We start from the raw sequence: 18441 nt of genomic DNA, 5'->3' as shown, positions 1-18441 counted from the left end.
ATTTAATATTGTGAAATATTATTACGATATAAAACAATGTTCTGCTATTTGAATATACATTAAAAATCTAATTTATTACTGTGATTAAAGCTGACTTTTTCAGCATCATTACTCCAGTATTCAGTGTCACATTGATCTTCAGAAATCATTCTAATATGCTGATTTATTATCAATGTTGAAAACAGAACCTGTGATACTTTTTTTTCAGGATTCTTTGAAGAATAAAAAGTTAAAAAAGAACAACATTTATTTAAAATACAAATCTTTTCTAACAATATACACTACTGTTTAAAAGTTTGGGGTCAGTAAATTTTTAATCTTTCTTTTTTTGAAAGAAATTTTTACTTTTATTCAGCAAGGATGTGTTAAACTGATAAAATGTGATAGCAAAGACTTATATTGTTAGAAAAGATTTATATTTTGAATAAATGCTGTTCTTTTTCAAAGAATCAATAAGCATCAGAGATTTAAAAAAAAAAAATTTGTAGCACAGCTGTTGCCAATACTGATAAATCAGCATATTAGAATGATTTGTGAAGGATGTGACACTGAAGACCTGAGTAATGGCTAATGAAAATGTAACTTTACATCACAAGAAAAAACATTTCTAATGTATATCAAAATAGAAATATTTTGCATTTTTTTATAATTCTTTTTTGCATTTTTATATTTGCATCAAATAAATGCAGTCTTAATGAGCGTAAGAGGCTTCTTTAAAAAACATCCCAAGTCTGATCCCAAACTTGTGAGCGGCAGTGTATATGCAAACTCGCTCTTTAGTTTGTGCTTCTGAAAGAACACAATGACCTAAAAAGTGCTGCAAACATCAGAGTAGGTCAATGTGCTATAAAATACCAAATAAAAGAATTTATTGCCAGTACTAAAGATGCCGTCGTATGACGATTAGCAAGAGACAGAGTGTGCAAGCTTATGATTGCCATAAAGTTGAAACATAGGAGTTTGATAATGAGAAGTGACTCATGCAAAAAAGTAAATCACATAAACTACATCTCCAGGTATTTGTAACAGCATATTTGTAGCATTTCTTTCAGAGCTGTTGCAGTTAATGCAATAGATATTGCTTTACTTGTGTTGTTGACCAGTTGGTGAGGACCTGCTCTTGCATCAGACTACAGGGAAGTGCTTTTGTAGTGCAAGCTTTGTGCCTGCATTGCAGAGGCTGTCTGAACACAGATTGATTTGTAGCCATTGAGACAACAGTGATACATTGCAAAGACCACTCACGTCAGCACTCAAATCAGACTTTTGAGCTAAAGCTATGGGGAGGGAGGTGAGGGGACAATCTGCATGTTTCTGTTACTTGATGCCTTGCTGCTCTTTAATGTTAAAATGAACATACTGTCATTATTTGAAATTATTTTGCATTAATACATTGTTCTCTGAGGCCTAGAAAATAAATATTTTAAACAATACAGCTATTTTAATGATGAGTTTGTGTGTTTGTGTTTGATGTCAAGTGACAACCATAAAATGTACTGATTGCTGAAGAAACAGCGACTGTTTGATTAATCAATTATTATTATAGCTTGGTCATGATCCTACATGATTTTAGTTTTTGGTTTTATATCATCAGTTAATCAGTTATAATTACAAAACAGTAAAATAGTCTCAATAACTGAACAGTTTTAATAGCAGTAACTCGATAAATCGCAGTATGTAATAATTAGGCGATGCTTATTCTTATTGCCATAATCAGTGAAAACTACATAGACATGGTTTATTGATGTACTGTATGATGAAGCAAAACGTTTTTTAAAATGTAGTTTGCAATAAATGCATATGACACTAGTTTAACCAGACATTGTTTACATTGTTTACATTTTTGTTTAAAGATGACTTTAAAGAGACAGTTTACTAAAAAATAAAAATTGTCATTAATTACTCACCCTCATGTCATTTCTAAATCTGTAAGACCTTCGGAACACAATTTAAGATATTTGTGATGTCCCTTCAAAGACAGCAATGCAACTGACAAGTTCAAGGCTGAAAAAGTTAGAAAGAACATTGTTAAAATAGTCCATGTGACAGTGGTTCAACCATAATTTTGTTTATGTTCTCTTGTGAACGTGCATTAAAGACTGACACAGAAGAGAAAAAAAGATTGGATAAAGTTGTTATTTTGTTCGCTTTGCATGCAAAAATATTCTTGTACTTTTTTAAAACAGTCTCAATAATTAATAAGAATAGCTCGATAAATCGCAGTATGTAATAATTAGGCGATGCTTATTTGCCATAATCAGTGAAAACTACATAGACATGGTTTATTGATGTACTGTATGAGCAAAACATTTTTTTAAATGTAGTTTGCAATAAATGCAGTTTAACCAGAGACATTGTTTACCTAAGATAAAATAACTTATGGTACTTTTGACAGGAACACAGATGACTTTAAAGAGACAGTTCATTAAAAAAAAAGGTCATTAATAAAACCCTTAATTGTCATTAATTAAACCTGTAAGACCTTCGGAACACAAATTAAGATATTTTTGATGAAATCCGAGAGCATTCTGTTCCTTCATAGACAGCAATGCAACTGACACAATCAAGGCCTAAAAAAGTAGTAAGGACATCATTAAAATAGTCCATGTGACATCAGTGGTTTGACCATGATTTTATGTTTAGGTTCTCTCATGAACATGAGTCAAAGACCGACATGGAAGAGAAGAAATTGTTGAATAAAGTCGTTATTTTTGTTTTCTTTGTGCACAAGAAGTATTCTCATAGCTTCATTAAATTACGGTTAAACCACTGATGTTGCAAAGACTATTTTAACAATGTCCTTACTACCTTTCTGGTTCTTGTACATATCAGTTGCGTTGTTGACTACGCTGGGCTCTTGAATTTCATCAAAAATATCTTCATTTGTGTTCTGCAGATGAACAAAGGTCTTGGGTTTGGAACGAGATGAGGGTAATTAAAAGAAAAGTTCACTTCCAGGACACACATTTACAGATAATGTACTCAACCCCTTGTCATCCAAGATGTCCATGCCTTTCTTTGTTTAGTCATAAAGAAATGTGTTTTTTTGAGGAAAACATTTCAGAATTTTATAATGGACTTCTATGGTGCCCCGAGTTTGAACTTCCAAAATGTAGTTTAAATGCAGTTTAAATTTCAAACGATACTAAATGTGTCTGTAAATGATCCCAGCCAAGGAAAAAGGGTCTTATTTAGCTAAACAATCTGTCATTTTTTTATACATTTTTTAAATTTATACTGTATACTTTCTAACCTCAAATGCTTGTCTTGTCTCTCTCTGCAATGTGCTTGAGTAGTCTGTGCATCTCTGTTTAAAACAGTTAAGGTATGTCGAAAAACGCCCATCTTATTTTCTTCCATAACTTAAAAAATCGCTACAGAAGTATCGACCGTTTTTGCAAAGTGAACCTGCAAAGAAGATCAAACACCCTTAACCAAAAAGGAAAACAGCGATGTAGGGCGATTTTGAAGCAGAGGGAAGATGAGATGGGAGTTTTTCGATACACCCTTACTGTCTTGAACCAGAAAAAAACAGAGCTTAGGCAGAGAAAGACAAGCATTTGAGGTTAAAAAGTATAGAAATTGTAATAAAAAAAATCGTTTCGCTAGATAAGGTCCTTCTTCCTCGGCTGGGATCGTTTCCAACCGCATTTAGGATTGTTTGAAGCAGCATTTAAACTGCATTTTGGACGTTCAAGGTTCAAACTGAGGGGCATCATAGAAGTCCACTATATGGAGAGAAATCCTGAAATGTTTTTCTAAAAAAAAAAACTATTTCTTTACGAATGAAGAAAGAAAGACATCTTGGATGACATAATGACATATTTTTTTATCTTTGGGAGAACTGTCCCTTAAAGTGATAAACAATATTTACATGGTGAATGTTTATTCCAGTGCAAGTTGACAGAATGTCACTAAAGGTCATTGTAAAACAGCTGTAACTGTGCTCAATGACTTGCTGATGAAATGGCACTCGGTTGTTGCCCGTTTATACTGTGACTACTGATGAACTCTAAACAATGGCAGTGTCCGTCTGACACCATTCAGCAAGCATGACAGCCTGTAATCTTCAAATTCTTCATTATAGTCTGATACTGGTACTCTCAGAAGCAATTTTCACAGAGCAGTATTTATGTTTTGTTTTCGATTTCAAATGAGGTTAAACACAACCTACAAAATACTACATTTTTATCCACTGCAGTTTTTGAAGTGAATTTTACTTCAGTATTTTACAATGGCCTCATTTTTCACCTTCGGAGTCCAGTAGATTTTCTCTAAAGTAACACTGCATTGAGTACACTGTGCACCTCTAGTTAAGTGTGTTTTAGAACACACTGTGAAATCATTTTAAGATCAAATAATACTGCATTATCTCACTCTATAATACAATTATATGGTCATATTGTTTAACCGTTTGTTTGCAATGGTTTAAGTACATTACAAACACAGAGTTTCACATCACAAGATGTTAATTGATGGACTGGAGTGGATTATTTTGATGTTTTTATCACGTATTTGAACTTTCATTCTGACGGCACCCATTCACTGCAGAAGATTCATTGGTGAGCAAGTGATGCAGTGCCAGCTTTTTTTTCCAAATCTGTTTTGATGAAGAAACCAACTCATGGATGGCCTGAGGGTGAGTGCAATTTCAGCAAATTTTAATTTTGGGTGAAGGCATTCCTTGAGTGTTCATGTGATTTTAATGGTAATAGGCTATGTATTTCTCTGGGAAAACATGAGCTTTTGTTTGAGATACAGTTACATAATAGGTAACTTTTACAATGATGGGAGATTCAATGACAAAACTTTACAATATTTTTGTCAGTTTATTCAAGAAATTGTATACTGTTGGTTCCATTTTTCTCAACGCCAAATAAACTTTTGACAGTAGTTTGAGAAAACGCCATAAAGTTTGGCATCTGGTTTCATTCCACTTTTTCCAAAATGTATGAATCCAGCAGTTACACCGAATGAGTCATTCCTGTGCCATTAATCATGTGCCGGGCTCAGTTTAGACAGCTCTGTCTGTAGAGCACAGCACGCCATGTTAAGAGCAGTGCTTGTTTCTTCCTGCCTCTTTAGAAAACAGTTGCCTCTCCTTCTGTTTACAGCGGCAGGGTAACTTCAGAAAAATCATCATCTTATCTGTTATTGCCCACGCTGAAGCTCGCTCCATACGGGAGGCATTACATGGGTTTAGGCCTCTTTGGGGAAGCTCAGTGAAGAGCTACGCGTCTGTTGAAATCTGGAGAGGGCAGTACACTTGGATGACTTCTCATAAGTGTGAGAACAACATTTTGAGCCCACTCCATCCGTCAAGAGTACAGTATAAACTGGAAGAACATGGTGCTGAGTTACTCATCGAAAGCTTGGGTTTAGCTAAAAATATTATATACAAGTTTAAGTTTTCTCAAAAGCTACAGTAATCTGTGTAGACTTTTAGTCATTCTTATTAGGGTAGTGATTAGACCTAACGTTAGACCTAGATATTCAATCTGATTAATAGATTTGTTTTCAAGAATACTGAATGTATTGCAATTCAATGCACACACGCAACATCCAATGTTGTCATGTAATGAAAGTAGCGGAGCATGTTTTCTTTATATACGCATATATTCACAATAATACACAATTCACAAGATGATCAGTAACATGCATTTAGAAAAATGGTTATATAATAAGGTGAATTTTCATTTAATGTTAACTTTAAGTTATACCAACCACACAATTGTGTCTGTTAACAAGTTATTGAGTAACTTACACAGTATTTACAATTGCTAATCTGCGTTTTGCTCACCACCAACAGAAAATGCTAAACAAAGCCACATCTGTGCCTCAGAGTAAAATACAGCACTTTTAAATGATTCAGTCGAGTGAAAGATTCAATGACTCACTCATAAAGACAGTCACTTGTTTTGCTGCTGAATAAATTAGCTCTTTTAAATGATTTAGTTAAGTGAAAGATTCAATAACTCATTTAAAGACAGTCGCTTGTTTTGTTTCTGAATGAATTAGTACTTTTGAATGATTCAGTTAAGTGATTCAATGACTCACTCAAAAACAGTTGCTTGTTTTGTTCCTAAATGAATAAGCACTTTTATATGATTCAGTTAAGTGAAAGATTCAATGACTTACTCATTAAGACAGTCACTTGTTTTGTTGCTAAATGAATCAGGTCTTAAATGATTCAGTTGAGTGAAATATTCAATGATTCACTTGTTTTGTTGCTAAATGAATCAGGTCTTAAATGATTCAGTTAAGTGAAATATTCAATGATTCACTTGTTTTGTTGCTAAATGAATCAGCTCTTAAATGATTCAGTTAAGTGAAATATTCAATGATTCACTCAATAAGACAGTCACTTGTTTTGTTGCTAAACGAATTAGCTCTTTTAAATAATTCAGTTGAGTGAAATATTCAATGATTCACTTAAAGTAAGTCACTTGTTTTGTTCCTGAATGATTTAGTGGAATAAAAGATTCACTCACTCACTCATAAAGAAAGTCACTTGTTTTGTTCCTGAATAAATTAGCACTTTTAAATGATTCAGCTTAGTGAAAGATTCAATGACTCACTCATAAATAGAGTCGCTTGTTTTTTCCTGAATGAAGTAGCAGTTTTGAAAGGATCAGCTGAGTGAAAGATTCAATGACTCGCTCATAAAGAAAATTAGCAGTTTTAAAAGAATCAGTTGAGTGAAAGATTTAATGACTTACTCATCAAGACAATCACTTGATTTGTTTCTGAATGAATTAGTACTTCTGAATGATTCAATTGAGTGAAAGATTCAATGATTCACTTAACGACAGACACTTGTGTTTTTTTTGAATGAATTAGTACTTCTGAATGATTCAGTTGAGTGAAAAATTCAATGACTCAAAGCCAGTCACTTGTTTTGTTTTTGAACGAAATAGCACTTTTGAATGATTCAGTTGAGTGAAAAATGCATTGACTCACTCATAAAAACAGTCACTTGTCTTATTCTTAAATTAAGTAGTAGTTTTGAAAGAATCAGTTGAGTGAAAGATTCAGTGACTCACTGATAAAGACAGTCTCTTGTATTGTTCCTGAATAAAGTAGCACTTTTGAAAGAATCAGCTGCGTGAAAGATTCAGTGACTCACTCATAATGAACGAATTAGCACTTTTGAATGATCTAGTTGAGTGAAAGATTCAATGACTCATAAAGTCGTTTGATTTGTTCCTGAATGAATTAGCACTCTTAAATGATTCAGTTGAATGAGAAATTCAGTGACACACTTATAAAGACAGTAACTTTTTGTTCCTGAATGAAGTAGCACTTTTCAAAGAATCTGTTGACTGAAAGGTTCAGTGACCACTCGTTTGTTTTATTCCCAAATGAATGTGCTTGAACGAATCAGCTGAGTGAATGATTCAAATGACTCGCTTGTACTGACAGTCACTTGTCACCACCTACTGGTGTAACCTGTAAAAAGATTCACTGAAAAATTCCCACCAATGACAGCCAGGCAACCAAAAAATATTCTCAACCACTTAGCTCACAAATCACAAAACCATAACAAAATCCATAAATCTCTATGTTGAGAGTTCATTAGAAGACACGTCAATTTAATCTTTATTAATGAACACTACATGGCACACCAGTTTGAAAGAAATATCTCATTCTAATATCAGCTGAGGTTTGTCTGAATTCATATCCTGTGTGCATTGTAACTCACACACACCGCGAAAACACATTTGAAAGGCTTATCCATTTGTGTCTATGACATCTCACATTAGACTATCAGACCTGCGTTGTCATCTCCACTCTGTCTTTTACTGAATTCTTGAAGAAATGGAAAAAAGAAAGTAATGTGAGGTTAAACTGCTTTGAAATGCAAGCATTGCACCATGCATGCTTAATCAATGTTAATTACGGATGAGCTCAGCATTCCAATGCTTTTAAAATGCTTAGAAGAAAACCAAAGCTTGTTGTCACATGGGGGTGTCATAAGTCTGGTATCTCAAATTACACAATTTACACAAATTAACCAATTACACAAATATGATTTTCTGTATGTCATTTTAGGATTGCAATAAAAATGCATGCAATATGTGCACACTGGCATTTAAAGCACATTCCCAAAACTTTACTGTCTACTTTAACTTTAGCACTGCAAACTGCTTTGTAACTCATTGGGGTGTGAAGATCAAGACCCTGATTTGCACCAGGTGTTGCATGGAGCAACTCACCCTCCCTTTGAAAGTCAAATGTTCTACACAGTGTTATTCCACATTAAGATTCTGAGGCTGCGCCTGAAAACAAGACACTCTTAATTACACTGCAGCCAACAGTCAAGGGTAATTAACCAATAGGTAAGGTGAAACATTTGTGTCAATTATGCATGCGATTTTAAGTTAAAATCTCCAGCTGCTCAGGAGAGATGGCTGATATTTACCGAAACACAACAAGTAAGCAGGATTTCTCTAAATATTCTTTTATCGAATCGCAGTGGCGAAAGGTCGCAAAGGATGAATCGACCCCCCCTGAGGAACAACAAAGTCAACAACTTGCCATTATTAGAATGAATAATGAATCCAATTAAGATATTAATCTCACACGTACCGTACTATGAATTCATAAAGTGAGTGTTGCTGCATTATTCGTCCTGAGTGGAACATCATCTCTCACACCAGCAAGGGGTGATTCCTTCATGCAGAGAGATAATCATCTTGGTGTTTCCTGAGGAGAACAACAACACATTTCTATCACATTCCATCTAGATCAGGATTAGGTAGAACATTTTTTTGCTTATTTGACTTGCACCACAGGCAAACAGTCAGGTCTATCCATGAGCTATTTTGCAGATAAATTGCTGTGTACTCTAAGGAAATGAGAAAGTGTCAGGTAAACATGATTAATATGCATAAATAAATTGAAATTGATATTCAAAGCTTTGTCAGTTTTTACAAATTGAGATCCAAAATCATGTCTCTCATCTTATTAGTCAAGCAGGGTAGCGTGCAGGCATTGCATTTCTTTTTTTCTGTGGTAAATAAGAAAACTTCATTTGGCACTGTTTGCTGTATAGTGCATGATTTCAGACAGGGCTTCATTTGAAAGCATTGCACCCAGGGGCGGACTGGCCATCGGGAGAACCGGAACAATTCCCGGTGGCCTGGCAGCCAATTTGGCCCGCTGCCATTTTTTGATTTATAATTTATTTTCATATATATTGTTGTTGTTGTTTCTGTTGCCTGCCGAATGTACTAAAGTGATTATTTCCAAATTTGCCATTCAATAATAATACTCTAATAAATCGTAATCCGGTTCGTCTTGACTGACAATGCAATTCGCAACGCGCACGCTCCGCCCATCCGCGCGTCCGCCAAAAGAATGCAAGACTCGAGAATGGAGCGCCCAGGTGGAGCAGAGAGTCGAAAACTGTCCTGTTCAGTACTTCATTTACAGGTCAGATACATCTGTAAATAGACTATTTACTATTTGTTTTGTTTACTTAGTTAAGCATTGCAAATATTATCAATAGTAGTCAGTTTGCTGCAAAATTAACAAAATAGCGTAACTTGTAAAGAGTAGGAACTTAGCCTACAAATATTCACCGTGTTTTATAACACGTTTAGAGGGAGCTAAGGCTAACAACAATACAACCCTTACAAAAATTAACCATGTTTTCACTAAAAACCAAAAACCATGGTTACTATAGTTAAACTATAAATTAACAAAGGTTTTGCTACACTTTATGGTATTTGTAGTAAAACTCTGGTTATACAAATTGTAATCAAAATGCCAAAAAAAAAAAAAAAAAAAACACGGTTACTACTATATTTTCACCATAGGCCTAATTAAACCATGGTTAATTTTCCTAAGGACAAAACATGACCCATGATAATGCAAAAAAAAAAAAAAAAAAAAAAAAAAAATCAGTATTAGGATTTTACTAAAGATATATTCAAGATGTAGCTATTATTGTAGGCCAACAGTTTTGACATTTAGGCAAGATAAAACAATAGCACATGGTCCTAATGTAATGCTTACATTTTTATAAAAAGGTAAACAGAAGTTCAAGAGATAATCTTTAATTATGTTGCGTAGCACCAGCCAATGGATTATACTTTTTTATGTGATAATAACAATGGCTTTACAAAAAAAAAAAAAAAAATTGTCCATTGTTTCAGAATTTGTTGTGGGTTTTTGGAATGGCCTGGATGAGTGTGAGATTTCCCGGCCTGAAATTTTGTCCCAGTCCGCCCCTGATTGCACCTTATAGATGTCAGTCCTTGGGTTAATAGTGAATTATTGTTAATAGTGCAATTGCATTGCTACTTTATTTTGAATGCTGTCTCAGCTGTATTAGGAGTTCTATCTGTAATGCATGCAAATAGCTAACTCTTTAAGTTAGAAAAGCAGCAGTTGTCATCTGCAATGGTGGCAACCTACCTAGCAACATAAGCTAGTAATTAGCTACAGGGGTGAATATGGCAAAAAAGTATTTAGAAAAGAAAGTTGTGTTGTCATTTTGATAGCACTCACTGGGATTGACTGCTCCTATGGGCAAATTGCAGTAACACTACCAAAATACTCAAAGTAATTGCGGTAGCCTAAACAAGAGACACAAAGCAAACGCAGGAACAATCTGACATGGGATTTAATAGCTGAATATATGACGTTATTACAAGAGATGCTAATGTCTAGTAGACGTTTACATGCACACTCCTTGTAGTTCATCTTTCTTCTCTGTGTTAACAGACTGACAGCAATATCAACAACAATAATAATGACAAGCTGCTACAACCATTATTAACTTCAGTTCAGATTGCTTAAAGTCAAAACTGACCCCATTTACTTTCTAACTGCATGCTGCTGGTTATATTGTAAGGGATTTTTTTTTGCCTTTTTAAACTTATCTTATTGAATATCCTGTTTAAAGGAATAGATTTTCCAAAAACTGTGTTTTTCTTTGGAACAGGTTTGGAGAAATGTAGCATTGCATCACTTGCTCACCAATGGATCCTCTGCAGTGAATAAGTGTTGTCAGAGTTAGAGTCTAAAAACAGCTCATAAAAACATTACAATAATCCACAAGTAATCCACACCACTCCAGTCCATAAATTATAGACTGTCCATAATATTGCTCCCTAAAGTGAAAACAAAACAAAACTGGCTCTTCTGAATAAGGAGAGAAATATGCACAGATCAAATACTGTTTACAAGCAAAAACAGATTTAAAACCATTCTAAACAAAATATTTGTTTGGGGTCGAGTGAAAGACTCAATGACTTTATTCCTAAATTAATGTGTCTGTTCCTGAACAAATTAGAATTTAGCAATTTGGAATTATTCACTTGAGTGAAAGATTCAACGACTCACTCATACAGACAGTCATTTGTTCATTGTTCAAGAGTCACTTGTTTTGTTTTTGAATGAATTAGCATTTTTGAAAAAATAGGTTGTAAAAGATTCAATATCTCACTCATTTGTTTTATTCCCAAAATAATGTCTTTGTTCCTGAACAAATTAGAATGTTTAAATGATTCATTTGAGTGAAATAATCAATGACTCACTCATTATGACAGTCACTTGTTTTGTTGCTGAATGAAGTAGCACTTTTGAATGAACAGGTTGAGTGAAAGATTCAATGACTCACTCATATTAACAGTCACTTGTCACCACCTACTGGTGTAACCTAAGAATGATTCACTGAAAACCACTGACAACCAGAAAACCAAAAAATATGCTCAACCACTTAACTCACAATCACAAAACCATAAAAAAATCCATTACTCACTGTGTTGAAAGTTTATTATTTGATTATATTACATTACAGAAGTAAAATGGGTTGCAAAAGTTTTACTTTTTTTAATCTATCTAAACTGTTTTCTAACTGGCCTCGTCTTAACAAGCATTGTTGTCTTTTCCAAAAGCAAAAACAAGCTTATGAAATGAAATTGTATTAGATACAAAACTTCATCATGCTGCAATATAATCAAAATAGTTTCTCCATCTAAAAGTTCCCAATGGACCATCGTTAAGCATATTCCTCCTTTCAGCCCATAGATGAAGCCCTAAGGAGGCATATTAAAGCATAAACTGCAGACTCAGTCCTGGGAGCCCCATCACAGATAAATTACTCCACCCACATAGATCAGTCGCTCTCTAATCTTATGAGATGAGAAATCAAACAAGCAACATCTTTGACTCCATCAGCACAGTGACGCACTAACCCCATATATGCAAAAAAATATGCAATTCACTATAATAAACTATCAGCATATAATTTTAGAATAATACAGGATGCCCTTCCTGTGACCAAATACTGATTCATTAGTGTGCAACACTGGAGGACGTCTGACTGTACAGGGAAAGGATCGGCCAATCGGTGAAGAGCTGCAGACGGCAAGATTACCCGCCCCGTCTGGATGACGCTCAGAGCACTGTGTGCCAGACTCTTATACAGATACACAATGACATTAAAAGGATTAAAGGAAATTCCAGCGGGATGCTAAATGACAAGGACAATAATCCCAAATGCCAGTTGAAGATGATCACCCTAACAGTAAAATACTCTCAGTCGTTTTGGCTCTGCTGTTTCGCCAGTGAAGGCAGGGCTGTTCATAAATAACAGTTTGATAGGTTCATGTTCAGAGGTCACCGAGAAGGTCCTCACAAAGAATTGAGTGCAAGGATACTTTATGACTTCACTGATTTCATCTCGAGCGTGCCAGTCATGTCTCAAATGAGATTGTCTGATTTACTGACAGTCAATAAAGGCGATAGACTCCTATATGTGTATATAACTGCATAGACTCATGCAATATTAAAGGAATAGTTCACCCAGAAATGAAAATTTGCTAAAAATGTACTCACCCTCAGGCCATTCAGGATGAGTATGTGTTTGTTTCTTCATCAAAACAGATTTGGAGAAATGCAGCCTTACATCACTTGATCACCAATGGGTCATCTGCAGTGAATGGGTGCCGTCAGAATGAGAGTACAAACAGCTGATAAAAACCCACAAGTCTGCCGCTTCAGTCCATCAATTAACATATTGAGAAGTGAAAAGCTGCATGCTTGTAATAAATATATCCATTGTTTTAACCTCTAATTGATAAAATTGCTTCCTCCAGTGAAAAATCATCTCATCTTAATCAGGATCCATTGTTGGGTTTTGATGTGAGAGGACAACAGTAAAAGGACTTTTTCATTGGAGGAAGCTTTATTATGGATTATAGGCTCATATTTTGGCCAGTTAATGATGGTTTAAAGATAAAACATTAAATAATGGATTTGTTTCTTACAAACATGCAGCTTTTTGCTTCACAAGATGCTGATTGACTGGAGTGGTGTGGATTACTGTAATGTTTTTTTTAGCTGTTCGGACTCTCATTCTGACGGCACCCATTCACTGCAGAAGATCCATTGGTAAGCAAATTATGTAATGGTAAATTTCTCCAAATCTGTTCTGATGAAGAAACATCTTAATCTTGGATGGCCTGAGAATGAGTAATTCAGTGATGTTTTTAGTTGAACTATTTTTTTAATAATCTAATTTTACAGATTTTAGTGTTTAAAAAAAGATTTTGAGGAAGTTAGTTCACCCAAAAATAAAAATTTGCCAAAAATGTTCTCACCCTCAGGCCATTCAAAATGAGTATGTGTTTGTTTCTTCAACAAAACAGATTTGGAGAAATGCAGCATTACATCACTTGCTCACCAATGGATCCTCTGCAGTGAATGGGTGCCGTCAGAATGAGAGTCCAAACAGCTGATAAAAACCCACAAGTCTGCCACTTCAGTCCATCAATTAACATATTGAGAAGTGAAAAGCTGCATGCTTGTAATAAATATATCCATCGTTTTTAACCTCTATCTATAAAATTGCTTCCTCCAGTGAAAAAGTCATCTCATCTTAAACAGGATCCAAGAAACAGTCACAGATTTACAAGGAAAACAGTCAAAAACTGCTGTAAACAAACATGTTGTTGGGTTTTGATGTGAGAGGACAACAGTAGAAGCACTTTTTCATTGGAGGAAGCATTATTATGGATTATAGGCTCATATTTTGGCCAGTTAATGATGGTTTAAAGATAAAACATTAAATAATGGATTTGTTTCTAAACATGCAGTTTTTTACTTCACAAGATGTTAACTGATTGACTGGAGTGGTGTGGATTACTTTGATGTTTTTTGTTAGCTGTTTGGACTTTTATTCTTACGGCACCCATTCACTGCAGAGGATCCATTTGTGAGCAAATTATGTAATGCAAAATTTCTCCGAATCTGTTCTGATGAAGAAACAGTATCTTGAAAGGCATGAGAATGAGTAATTCAGTGATGTTTTTAGGTGAACTATTCTTTTAATAATCTACTTTTGACAGATTTGAGTGTTTAAAAAAGATTTAGAAGTTGTTAGTTCACCCAAAAATAAAAAAAATGCAGAAAATGTACTCACCCTCAAGTCATTCAAGATGAGTATGCATTTGTTTGTGAGAAATGCAGCATTACATCACTTGCTCACCAATGGATCCTCTGCAGTGAATGGGTGCCGTCAGAATGAGAGTCCAAACAGCTGATAAAAACATCACAATAATCCACAATTAATCCACACCACTCCAGTCCATCAATTAATGTCTTGTGAAGCAAAAGGTGTGTGCTTGTAATAAATATATCCATAGTTTTTAACCTCTATCTATAAAATTGTTTTCTCCAGTGAAATAGACATCTGGTCTGAATCTGGTCAGGAGAGAAATATGCACAGATCAATCACCATTTATAAGCTAAACCAGTCCAAAACAGCTCTAAACAAACATGTTAGGTTTTTATGAGAGGACAACAGGAGAAGGACAGTTTCACTTATGAAGGTTTATAGACTCATATTTTGGTCAGAAATGTTGGATAAAGTTGAAACGTCTTAAATAATGGATTTGTTTCTTACAAACACACAGCTTTCAACAATGCAGTATTCTTTTAATAATCTACTTTTACAAATTTTAGTGTTTAAAAAAGGAAGTCAGTATGACTTATAAATAACACAATACCATTCATAAGGGTCAATTTTTTAAAATAAATATGCTTTCCATTGATGTATGGTTTGTTAGGATAGAACAATATTTGGCCAAGATACAACTTTTTGAAAATCTGGAATCTGAGGGTGCAAAAAAAAAAAAAAAAAATATTGATAATCAAATATTGAAAATCGCCTTTAAAGTTGTCCTATAAGTTCTTAGCAATGCACATTACTAATCAAAATGAAGTTTTGATATCTCTACAGTAGGAAATCTACTAAATATCTTCATGGAACATGATCTTTACTTAATTTCCTAATGATTTTTTTGCATAAAAGAAAAATCAATCATTTTGACCCATTCATTGTATTTTTGCCTACTGCTACAAATATCCCCGTGCTACTTAAAACTGGTTTTGTGGTCCAGGGTCACATATAATGTTTGTGACTTATTGACCAATTCTAATGGAAAAACTGCAAAGGGTTATGGGGCAGTTTATTGTCTATGGGGGGTAAACCACCAAGAGTAAATCCTGCCTGCTGAAAGCATCATTTATTCACACATAATGTGTTGTTTTAGCACTAAAATAATTTAACAAAGTAGTTAATGGTGCAAACATACTCAGAAATGTGCTCAATGCAGTTCTCCGTCCTGCAGGCTGGTACTGATGTAAAGTGCTCCACTACAGCAACACAGACTTCTTAATCAGCTCTTTGAAATGCCGAAAGTGCGCTCGACTACACTGCGCATCTGGATATATGCCCGGTCTTCTCCATGATCATGATTTGATAAATGACTGCTGCCATGATCATTAGAAAAATATGCATAAACATCTCTTTTAAATAAGATTAGAATTAAATTGATATTGAATTGAATAAATCTCTAATTATACAAGGCAAATGTCTAACACAAGCATAGAATAGGCATAATTACACAGAGAAATGACAATGACAACTTTGTATTTGTTCTTAAACTAAGTAGGCCCAAGCCTGCTCTGTGCATGGATGGGAGACCATTTGTGGAAAACTAGCTTCCTGTTGGAGATAGTTTTAGTCCAGCCAGCAGGGTTTGCTCATTCCCTGACATGTACTTTAGGTTCTGAAAATCCAGATATACAAAAATTACTTCTGCGGTGTAAGGCTATTTTTTAACTAGGCAGAGTCCGGGCCTTGAAAAGGAGCAAATGTTTTTATGAAACCTTAATCCAGCCCTTGTAAAAAGAAGCATCTTTCGGATGAGGCAATGAACTGGCCTCCTGACCTTTAGTGGTCATTAATTCCCTACCTTAATGATGAATTTGACCTCATTTATGGAGGTGGTAGCGCATTCCGCCAACCTTATAGAGCCTGGCTGCATGCGCTACCTTTGTGAAAAACTAGTCTGGCCAGCAGGGGGGGTTCTTTCCCTGACATGTACCTATGGGATCAAACGTCCTAATACAACGAGGCAGATTCCAGGCCGTGAAAAGGAGCAAATGTTTTTATGAAACCTTAAGGCATTAAACTGGCCTCCTGACTTTCTGTGGTCTTTAATTCCCTACCTTAATGGTGAATTTGAATTTGATTTATGGAGGTGGTAGCACATTCCGCTGGTCTGATTGAACCTGTCAGGATGCGCTACCCCTCTATCAGAGCAGCTTCATTCATCCAAAAAAAATAAGTTCAACTGTTGCTTGCAGTAGTCAGATTCTGGTTATTCTCTAAAGCTAAGCAGGCCCAAGCCTGCTCTGTGCATGGATGGGAGACCATTTGTGGAAAACTAGCTTCCTGCTGGAGAAAGTTTTAGTCCAGCCAGCAGGGGGAGCTCATTCCCTGACATGTACCTATGGGATCAAACGTCCTAATACAACGAGGCGGATTCCAGGCCGTGAAAAGGAGCAAATGTTTTTATGAAACCTTAATCTGGCCCCTGTAAAAAGGAGTGTCCTTCTCATGAGGCATTAAACTGGCCTCTTGACTTTCTGTGGTCATTAATTCCCTACCTTAATGGTGAATTTGACCTCATTTATGGAGGTGGTAGCACATTCCGCTGGCCTGATTGAACCTGTCAGGATGCGCTACCCCTCTATCAGAGCAGCTTCATTCATCACAAATGAACAAGTTCAACTGTTGCTTGCAGTAGTCAGATTCTGGTTACTCTCTAAAGCTAAGCAGGCCCAAGCCTGCTCTGTGCATGGATGGGAGACACTTTGTGGAAAACTAGCTTCCTGCTGGAGGTAGTTCTAGTCCAGCCGGCAGGGATTGCTTATTCCCTGACATGTACTTTAGGTTCCAAAAGTCCAGATATACAAAAATGACTTCTGCGGTGTAAGGCTTTTGATGAAGCATTAAACCGCCCCAATTAACTAGGCATATTCCCAGCCTTGAAAAGGAGCAAATGTTTTTATGAAACCTTAATCTGGCCCTTGTAAAAAGAAGCATCTTTCAGATGAGGCAATAAACTGGCCTCCTGACCTTTAGTGGTCATTAATTCCCTACCTTAATGATGAATTTGACCTCATTTATGGAAGTGGTAGCGCATTCCGCCGACCTTATAGAGCCTGGCAGCATGCGCTACCTTTGTGAAAAACTAGTCCAGCCAGCAGGGGGGGCTCTTTCCCTGACATGTACCTATGGGATCAAATGTCCTAATACAACGAGGCGGATTCTAGTCCGTGAAAAGGAGCAAATGTTTTTATGAAACCTTAATCCGGCCCCTGTAAAAAGGAGTGTCCTTCTCATGAGGCATTAAACTGGCCTCTTGACTTTCTGTGGTCATTAATTCCCTACCTTAATGGTGAATTTGACCTCATTTCTGGAGGTGGTAGCACATTCCGCTGGTCTGATTGAACCTGTCAGGATGCGCTACCCCTCTATCATCACAGCTTCATTCAACCAAAAAGAACAAGTTCCACTGTTGCTTGCAGTAGTCAGATTCTGGTTACTCTCTAAAGCTAGGCAGGCCCAAACCTGGTCTGTGCATGGATGGCAGACACTTTGTGGAAAACTAGCTTCCTGCTGGAGATAGTTTTAGTCCAGCCAGCAGGGGTTGCTCATTCCCTGACATGTACTTTAGGTTCCAAAAGTCCAGATATACAAAAATAACTTCTGCGGTTTAAGGCTTTTGATGAAGCATTAAACCGCCCCATTTAACTAGGCAGATTCCGGGCCTTGAAAAGGAGCAAATGTTTTTATGAAACCTTAATCCGACCCTTGTAAAAAGAAGCATCTTTCGGATGAGGCAATGAACTGGCCTCCTGACCTTTAGTGGTCATTAATTCCCTACCTTAATGATGAATTTGACCTCATTTATGGAGGTGGTAGCGCATTCCGCCGACCTTATAGAGCCTGGCAGCATGCGCTACCTTTGTGAAAAACTAGTCTGGCCAGCAGGGGGGGCTCATTCCCTGACATGTACCTATGAGATCAAATGTCCTAATACAACGAGGCGGATTCCAGGCCGTGAAAAGGAGCAA

The sequence above is a fragment of the Garra rufa genome, chromosome 16 (assembly GCF_049309525.1).
Source record: "Garra rufa chromosome 16, GarRuf1.0, whole genome shotgun sequence".
Classification (NCBI taxonomy): Eukaryota; Metazoa; Chordata; class Actinopteri; order Cypriniformes; family Cyprinidae; genus Garra; species Garra rufa.
Note: the sequence above shows the minus strand (reverse complement) of the source record.